The sequence below is a fragment of the Poromitra crassiceps genome (genome assembly GCF_964638095.1).
Source record: "Poromitra crassiceps genome assembly, chromosome: 1".
NCBI lineage: Eukaryota > Metazoa > Chordata > Actinopteri > Beryciformes > Melamphaidae > Poromitra > Poromitra crassiceps.
Window position 1 is genome coordinate 7,337,817 of NC_139623.1, and position 10,040 is coordinate 7,347,856.

A 10,040-nucleotide genomic window follows, 5' to 3' on the forward strand; every position below is an offset into this window, starting at 1 on the left:
TATGAGATCATGTACAGTATAGGCTCTGTGGTTGGACAGTTCAAACTGCGAGATTACAGTATGATATCATGTACAGTAGGCTCTGTGGTTGGACAGTTCAAACTGGGGAGATTACAGTATGAGATCATGTACAGTATAGGCTCTGTGGTTGGTCAGTTAAAACTGGGCAGATTACAGTATGAGATCATGTACAGTAGGCTCTGTGGTTGGACAGTTCAAACTGGGGAGATTACAGTATGAGATCATGTACAGTATAGGCTCTGTGGTTGGACAGTTCAAACTGCGAGATTACAGTATGATATCATGTACAGTAGGCTCTGTGGTTGGACAGTTCAAACTGGGGAGATTACAGTATGAGATCATGTACAGTATAGGCTCTGTGGTTGGACAGTTCAAACTGCGAGATTACAGTATGAGATCATGTACAGTATAGGCTCTGTGGTTGGACAGTTCAAACTGCGAGATTACAGTGTGAGATCATGTACAGTATAGGCTCTGTGGTTGGTCAGTTAAAACTGGGCAGATTACAGTATGAGATCATGTACAGTAGGCTCTGTGGTTGGACAGTTCAAACTGGGCAGATTACAGTATGAGATCATGTACAGTAGGCTCTGTGGTTGGACAGTTCAAACTGGGCAGATTACAGTATGAGATCATGTACAGTAGGCTCTGTGGTTGGTCAGTTAAAACTGGGCAGATTACAGTATGAGATCATGTACAGTAGGCTCTGTGGTTGCTGCAAATCCACCTCAACAAAGCCACAAACCCATCTGTTGGCAGAGGTGTGTGTGTGTGTGTGTGTGCGTGTGTGTGTGTGTGTGTGTGTGTGTGTGTGTGTGTGTGTGCATGCGTGCGTGCGTGCATACAGTATGTGGCGTGTGTGTGTGTGTGTGTGTGTGTGTGTGTGTGTGTGTGTGTGTGTTGTTGTTGTATTTCTACCCTTGTGAGAACCAGCTGAAGTTTTTCGACTTTCAAAATTGTGAAGTGAGGTAATTTTGGCCAGTCGTCACTTCTTCAAGGTTCTAGTTACGGTTAAGGTTAAGGGTTCCCTTAATCCGGAAACATTTAGCGTTTGCCTGGTAGTTATTACTACAGCAGGGATGTGCACTCTGTAATAATCACAAATAAGGTTGAGCTCCACAGGAGTGAAATCAGTGAATTACTCCTAAGCACATTCCCACTCCTCCTCTAATACTCCTGAAGGTCCTGAGGTAAACATGAACAAGATCTCCCTGTTAATACTGCTAATGCTGTGGAAGAGGGAAATCTGCAGACATTTCCAGGGATGTCTGGTCAACCAAGTTAAGGTTTGAATTAACATTAGGCTTAGGGCAGGGCAGGGAAGGGTTAAAGTTAGGCTTAGGGGCCATTCAGACCAAAAGCGTTTTTGGAGCTGCCAGCGTCTTTCTGCAATTCATCCTTTATGTAAGGACACGCTAAACGTGCTCCTCTTTTAATGAACGCACCTGGCATTTCAGCGCTGGTGGCGTCTGTTGTTTTTGGAGGAGCGCTGTGTGGGCGTTTTAAAGCTGAAAAAAGTTGAACATTAGAGGAACAGCGCCCTGATCGTCTTTTTCACTCCTCCTACCTTCTCTCCTCCCGAGGGATTTTCAACCTCCGCTGCTGCCAGAATTGGCAATAATCTGGCTTTCATGTTGACAGTGAACAACATCAAACAGACAAAACCAGCGCACAATGGAAGCGCTCTCAATATGATTTTCATATCGTTCTGACTGGAAAAAACACTTTTGGTGTGAATGTCCCCTTACAGTATAATGTGTAACCTATGGAAGTCCTCACAGAAGGTACAAATGTGTGTGTGTGTGTGTGTGTGTGTGTGTGTGTGTGTGTGTGTGTGTGTGTGTGTGTGTGTGTGTGTGTGTGTGTGTGTGTGTGTGTGTGTGTGTGTGTGCGAATTGCGAGTCCCCACGATACGATATTATCACAATACTTGAGTCAGGATATAATATTATTGTGATTAAAAACAAAGCGATATATTGCGATTTATGTATGACTTTTTTCAACTGCAAATTATGTTCCCAAGGGGAAGAAAATGATCAGCATCTGTTTTATCTAATGATATCAAGTTTCCAGTTCCAGCTCATCTCACTTCAATCATTTTTATTGCAGCAAAATGAGATTGTCAAGCAGACAGACTGACCAACACTTTCATAGAAACCTGTCATAAAATGCCTGTATGTAGTTGACAATTTATCTAATGAAATAATGCGATACTTGGCATTCGTGCGATATGATGTTTGCCACACAAAATTGTGATCTGCTGTATCGATTCCCCCCACCCCGCAGTGTGTGTGTGTGTGTGTGTGTGTGTGTGTGTGTGTGTGTGTGTTTGTGTTTGTGTGTGTGTGTGTGTGTGTGTGTGTGTGTGTTTGTGTGTGTACATACATATATAATGTGCATGTATTTGTGGTCAGCAGATCATAATAGAGCACTAGGGTTTTTGTCGGTAGTTTACTGCTTAATGGCGTTTGTTAAAGGCCCCTTTTGGACCCATTCAATATGTTTTGCCTCCATGCCTTGTTTTTGCCCCCGTTTGTGAGCTGGCCTGGATTGAGCTGGGTTTCATCCTCTAATCCTTCTGTTTGGTTAGTGACACTGCAGGGAGAGCAGCCCGGCCGCTCCGGCTGTCAAAGCCTAGAACATCTCTCACCAGGATCACGTTCTTGCCTCAGCTCTGGATCTAGAACATCTCTCACCAGGATCACGTTAGTGCCTCAGCTCTGGATCTTCATATTATTGATTGAAATTGTTTATTAGGAATAACCCCTTGAAATGAACCATCTCGTTTTCAAGGAGGTCCCTATACAAGAATACAATACAATAAACACGATTAGACAAGACATTTAAGAAAACAATAGACCAAGTGTGACAAAACAAAACAATAACAATAATAAATCCATAAATAAATAGGTATCAGGTAATAAGATTTGCAAAATGGATCTATATATATTGCTAATGATATATTATATAATACAACAGATATAGTATAATAGATCTATGCATTAGGTGTCATGTATTAACATTCATGATAGTGATAGTGACAATCATAGTATTAGATTAATTAATTGATAGCATATAATTATAATATATATATACATATACTGTATATATATACATACACATACACATACACATACATAAATAAAATGTACATATATATACACATACATACACACACACATATTATGTTGTATGTGTATGCACATGCCTTTTTTGGATGGTACGTGGGTGAGAAGTGTCTATGAATAAGTGAATGACTGGCTACAACAATTATCTTTTCCGACCTCAAATTTCAATATTGTTCCCTCATCTCTGTGTTCCTCTACTGCACAGCGGGGTGATAGATGGGGCGGGCGTTAAAGTTTGTGGGCCGTGGATGGACAGCTCGGCCTGAATATAGTCCGTGGCATGGAGTAAGCACTGGGAATTGGATGAGAGAGAGAGAGGGACAGGGATGGAGGGAGGGAGGCGTCAGCACCTTGCCTCCCATGCATTTTCACTCAGCTGGAGTGAGTCTTATTATGTGACCCAGCTCCTCTTCCCTCAGTGACCTGATAATATTGTTTCAGTGACCCCGCCCAGCCTCTGACCTCATGACACTGTGCAGGAATCTATTACAGTAAGAGTTCCACTTGGCTCTAAGAAGCCCGACACTTTAATAACACTTTTTAGCTTGCGCTTATTTCCCGCGCGGGCGCTAGCGTCCACCGTGCGGTGGCGCCTCTCTGCTATCCAGGAATCAATATTACTGTAATGGAATTAGTATTATAGCGTCATCGGTTACAGCCTGCGATCTAATGTTATTAGTTTATTAGTCTGATGATGCGGGTTTCTACTATAGATCCTCTCACATTGGCTTAGCATGCTCTCACTTGAGTTAGCATAATAATCCTCTTGTTGTGTTTTACCTAGATTCAGGTCGGTATGAAAGGGCAAATCCTTTTCCTTCACTCTGATTGGTCAGCGGTGTGGTTATTTGTTATTTTGAGCAGGAAATCAGAGTCACAATATCATTGAATTAACATGGTTATGTACTGTAGGAGCTTGTTATGCAGCTGAGGTAAATGGAGCAGATATGGGGAATAATCCTTCCCCAATCTGGACACCACAGCTGGTCGTCCCAAGCCCTCCTCATCTCAACACACACACACACACACACACACACACACACACACACACACACACACACACACACACACACACACACACACACACACACACACACACACACACACACACACGGCTCTGAACCCCATGCCAACATGCATAGGGACACAGTGATTGAGTGGGCGCAGCAGAGAGGCAGGGAGGGAGTGTCGATGTGTTTAATTGGGTTTTTCCAAATCCCTCTTAACCCCGATACGCACGCTGTAGCATCACTCGGTCTGTGGGTCGTCCGCACCGCAGCGGACCGCCATGAGAATCTCTCCTCACAAACTTGCTGGCGCCGGGATGGCGCTCGTGTCCCTATTCAGACTTCATCACTACGACAGACTTTTGAAGCCAGGGAGTGCTGCTGAAGGGGATTAAGCAGCTATCTACACTGTCAGACTCATAAAGTCCTCTTATCTCTGTTGCTACTGCCATTTTACTGATGCCTGTAATTGTCATTCCTAGTTTGCGTGACGCGTGCTCTGTCTGCTCTGTCTGCTCTGTCTGCGCCTGCCTGTCTTCTACTGTAGTCAACTGAGAGCCTGATGAAAAAAACATGTTGACCTTGTCTACATCACTGATATGGCAGCTGTACTGTGGAAGCTGGAGCACCAATCAGATCATCCGGTCGCATGGCTGTAGTTAATGCCAGAGCTCAGAGTGTGGATGTAATACTCTCCAGCTCAATGCGCAAAGACTAGCAGGCCTTTCTCAAAGCCCTCCCAAGTCTTGAAGGGTTACCAAGGCCCTTTTTCATTAGAGAAGCCTCTTCCTAAGACCTGTGGAGGTGTCTCTTCCTGACCTGTGGAGGTGTCTCTTCCTGACCTGTGGAGGTGTCTCTTCCTGACCTGTGGAGGTGTCTCTTCCTGACCTGTGGAGGTGCCCAATGAGTTCAAGCCTCTTCCTAAGACCTGTGGAGGTGTCTCTTCCTAAGACCTGTGGAGGTGCCCAATGAGTTCAAGCCTCTTCCTAAGACCTGTGGAGGTGTCTCTTCCTAAGACCTGTGGAGGTGTCTCTTCCTAAGACCTGTGGAGGTGTCTCCTAAGACCTGTGGAGGTGTCTCTTCCTAAGACCTGTGGAGGTGTCTCTTCCTGACCTGTGGAGGTGCCCAATGAGTTCAAGCCTCTTCCTAAGACCTGTGGAGGTGTCTCTTCCTAAGACCTGTGGAGGTGCCCAATGAGTTCAAGCCTCTTCCTAAGACCTGTGGAGGTGTCTCTTCCTAAGACCTGTGGAGGTGCTTCTTCCTAAGACCTGTGGAGGTGCCCAATGAGTTCAAGCCTCTTCCTAAGACCTGTGGAGGTGTCTCTTCCTGACCTGTGGAGGTGTCTCTTCCTAAGACCTGTGGAGGTGCTTCTTCCTAAGACCTGTGGAGGTGTCTCTTCCTAAGACCTGTGGAGGTGCTTCTTCCTAAGACCTGTGGAGGTGTCTCTTCCTGACCTGTGGAGGTGTCTCTTCCTAAGACCTGTGGAGGTGCTTCTTCCTAAGACCTGTGGAGGTGTCTCTTCCTAAGACCTGTGGAGGTGCCCAATGAGTTCAAGCCTCTTCCTAAGACGTGTGGAGGTCCCCAATGAGTTAAAGCCTCTTCCTAAGACCTGTGGAGGTGTCTCTTCCTAAGACCTGTGGAGGTGCCCAATGAGTTAAAGCCTCTTCCTAAGACCTGTGGAGGTGCCCAATGAGTTCAAGCCTCTTCCTAAGACCTGTGGAGGTGTCTCTTCCTGACCTGTGGAGGTGCCCAATGAGTTCAAGCCTCTTCCTAAGACGTGTGGAGGTCCCCAATGAGTTAAAGCCTCTTCCAAAGACCTGTGGAGGTGCCCAACGAGTTAAAGCCTCTTCCTAAGACCTGTGGAGGTGCTTCTTCCTAAGACCTGTGGAGGTGCTTCTTCCTAAGACCTGTGGAGGTGCTTCTTCCTAAGACCTGTGGAGGTGCTTCTTCCTAAGACCTGTGGAGGTGCCCAACCAGTTCAAGCCTCTTCCTAAGACCTGTGGAGGTGCTTCTTCCTAAGACCTGTGGAGGTGCCCAACCAGTTCAAGCCTCTTCCTAAGACCTGTGGAGGTGCCCAACGAGTTAAAGCCTCTTTTTTGGGGTGTGGATCACTTATTGGATATCTGTGTCTCTCTAGGCTCTAGGTTACTAAGGTCGCTTTCACATATAAGCTGTTTGGTCCGCTTTAAAAGCGCCAGAGTTTGTTTTCTCGGATAGTGCGCTGGGGTGGTGTGAAAGCGCAAACAAACTCTGGGGCGGAACAAACAAACAAACTCTGGTCCGCTTGAAAACGTGGGTCTCGGTTCCAAGTGAACCCTGGCACGGTTCGTTTGTTGTGTCAAAGCAAACCGGACTAAACACAAGAGCGCCAGTGCATCTCATGCACTCATGCAGTGCGTCATGTAGAAGACGGTAGAACGTAGAAGGGAGCAAAACAAACACTGTGGTGCACACACACGTATACTACAGTACCTGCGCGCCGCGTGACGTACGTCGTCATAACAACAACACATCGTTTCTCAACAGCTTTTTCATTCGGTACGTAGGCTACTCGTCTCATCTACATAATGAAATGTTCAACAGCTTGCTGCCTCATCTGCTGCTCATATTGGGCACATTCTTGTCAAATATTTATTTGATAGTAACACCAAAGTAAAGCCAGACATCCCAATATCGCAGGTGGTGTTGCTCCATGGTTTGTGTTTTGCGGATTCACTTGTGTTGTTCAGTCAGCCCTCAGCCAGGCAAGAAGCCTGCTGAAGAGGAGAGATGTCCCTTCTCTATCCTGTCCAATAGACGAGTGACTGTTTCGACCACGTGACATTGTTCAGAAAGTTTGGTGCGCTTGACAAATTTCTGTGTAAAAGAGAACTGGACCAAATGAAAATCGCAACAATGTTGCAACTTCACCCCCCCGAATCGCACCGAGTCCACCAGCTTATGTGAGAGAGACCTAACATAAGCCCCTTTCAGACATGCCTTGTAACTCAGTTACCTAGAGGGGACCCGGGTAGCGGTGTATGTATGAACACAATTTGGAGAGGTGTGCGCACTCCTGAGACCCTCCTATGACCTGCCTCTGATACCAAGTCAAGTTTATTTGTATAGCACATTTCATACACAGAGGCAATTCAAAGTGCTTCACATAAAATGGTTGACAGGAAAATAAAAGAAAATAAGAGAGTAAAATGGACATTTAAAAGCATCACAACAAAACTTAAAAAAAAGAGTATAAAAAGTGCATTAAGCAACTTCATTAAGCACACAGTAAAATAAACGAAAAGAAGAAATAAAATGGACATTTAAAAGCATCACAACAAAACTTAAAAAAAAGAGTATAAAAAGTGCAATAAGCAACAGGCGCAGCAGTTGCAGAGAGAGCTAAAACTTATAGAGGACTCATTGGGTTTGCATAGTAGCTGTCAGCAGTTAAAAGCGACGGTAAACATAAAAGTCTTTAGTCTATTTTTAAAAGTAAGTAAGGTTGGGGCAGATCTGAGGTCTTCAGGCAATTTGTTCCAGCTAGCAGAAGCATAGTGGGTAAATGCAGCCTTCCCGTGATTTGATTTGATCCTAGGGACAGTTAATAAGCTGGACCCTGTTGACCTAAGAGTTCTAGACGGTTCGTAGCGTGGGAGCAATTCAGCTATGTATTTTGGGCCTAGGCCATTAAGTGATTTATAGACTAATAACAGTATTTTAAAATCTATTCTCTGACAAACTGGCAACCAGTGTAAGGACTTAAGAACTGGAGTGATATGATCAGCTTTCTTAGTCTTCGTTATAACTCTAGCAGCAGCATTCTGAATGAGTTGAAGTTGCCTAAGTTCTTTTTTGGAGAGACCAGAAAAAAGGCTATTGCAGTAGTCTAACCTACTATAAATGAAGGCGTGAATTCGTTTTTCTAGATCCTGTCTGGACATGTATCCCCTAATTCTTGCTATATTTTTAAGATGATAAAAAGCGGATTTTCTAATTGACTTAATGTGGGAGTTAAAGTTGAGATCAGAATCAATAATAACTCCAAGATTTTTGACTTGATCCTTAGGCTTCAGGGATAGAGACTCAAGGCGTACAGTGATTTTAAGCCTTTGTTCTTTGGGGCCAAACACGATCACCTCAGTTCTGTCTTTGTTTAGCTGTAGGAAATTCTGGCACATCCAGTTATTTATTTGATCAATGCACTGGCACAATGATTCTATGGGGGCATAGTCAGCTGAGGAAAGAGTTATATACAACTGAGTGTCGTCTGCATAGTTATGATAGGCTACTTTGTTTTTTTGCATAATTAGGCCTAGAGGGAGCATATAAAGGTTGAAGAGAACGGGCCCCATAATGGATCCTTGAGGCACTCCGACCACAAGTCATCCTAGTTAGGTCAGATGTGTAATTGCCAATGGAGACGAAGTACTTCCTGTCTTGAAGATAGGACTTGAACCACTGGAGGACCGTACCCGATAGCCTAACCCAGTTTTCCAGTCTGTCCAATAAAATTGAGTGGTCAACAGTGTCAAATGCAGCGCTAAGATCCAGTAGCACTAGAATCGAATTTTTGCCTGAGTCTGTGTTCATTCTGATGTCATTTATGACTTTAGTAAGCGCGGTTTCAGTGCTGTGATGGGGGCGAAAGCCTGATTGGAGTTTATCTAGGAGATCATTTGAGGTTAGGAATCTATTGAGTTGTAGGTAAACAACCTTTTCAATTATTTTGGCTATAAAGGAGAGACTAGATATTGGTCTGTAGTTACTGATTACCGATGCATCAAGGCTACGATTTTTTAGTAGGGGTTTAATAACTGCAGTTTTCAGGGACTCAGGAAAAGTGCCGGTCACAAGGGATCTATTAACTATTTGCAATAGGTCTGACGACAGACAGTTATAAACGCTTTTAAAAAAGCTTGTTGGAAGGGTATCGAGACAGCACGAAGATGATTTAAGGCCTTGCACAGTTTCCTCTAAGATGTCGTGGTCGATAACGCTGAACTGGGACAAATTTATCGAACTAGGGATCTGTGGGTAGGATGATGTCACAGCATTTCTTGGTGTGGAGCCACTAATAGCCTGCCTGATATTAATAATTTTATCCGTAAAAAAGGCAGCAAACTCATTACATTTGACAGTAGAGAGGAATTCAGGTGCTACACAGAGAGGCGGATTAGTCAGTCTATCAACTGTGGCAAATAGAGTGCGTGCATTGTTCACATTTTTGTTAATTATCTCGGAAAAGAACGATTGTCTCGACCTTTTCAGTTCGAGGTTGTAGGAGTGAAGGCTTTCTTTGTAAATATCATAGTGAATGTGAAGATTAGTTTTCCGCCATTTACGCTCAGCTTTCCTGCCATCTTTCTTTTTGCATCTAACGGATGCAGAATTTCGCCAGGGTGCTTTAATTTTGCCAGACAGCAATTTTAACCTAACAGGCGCCACACTATCAATAGTATTCAGAATTGTTGTCAACCTTCCATCCTCAGCCGTTAGTGTTGCAGACACCATCAGTGAGAAGACTCTCTAGTAAGTGCTTGCACAAAGGATAGTTACATCTTGTCCTGTGTTTTTGAATCTGATCATTGACAGAAACTGATGTGGGAGGAGATAAAGAAAATGTCTCCATAAACAGCGCGCTGGTGCCTGCATTAATGTCTCGTCTTTTAACGGTTTGTGACCTATTAATGATCTCAGGGGAGATTTCCATTTCAAAAAAGGTGCAAAGATGGTCAGACAACGCAACATCAATAGTCGACACAGAAGAGGACTTGAAGCCCCTAGTAATAACTAAATCCAGGGTATGGCCTCGGTTGTGAGTAGGCCCTGAAACATGTTGAGACAGATCAAAAGTATCAAGTAAGATATTCAGTTCTTTGGCAAAATTATCCGTCGGGTTATC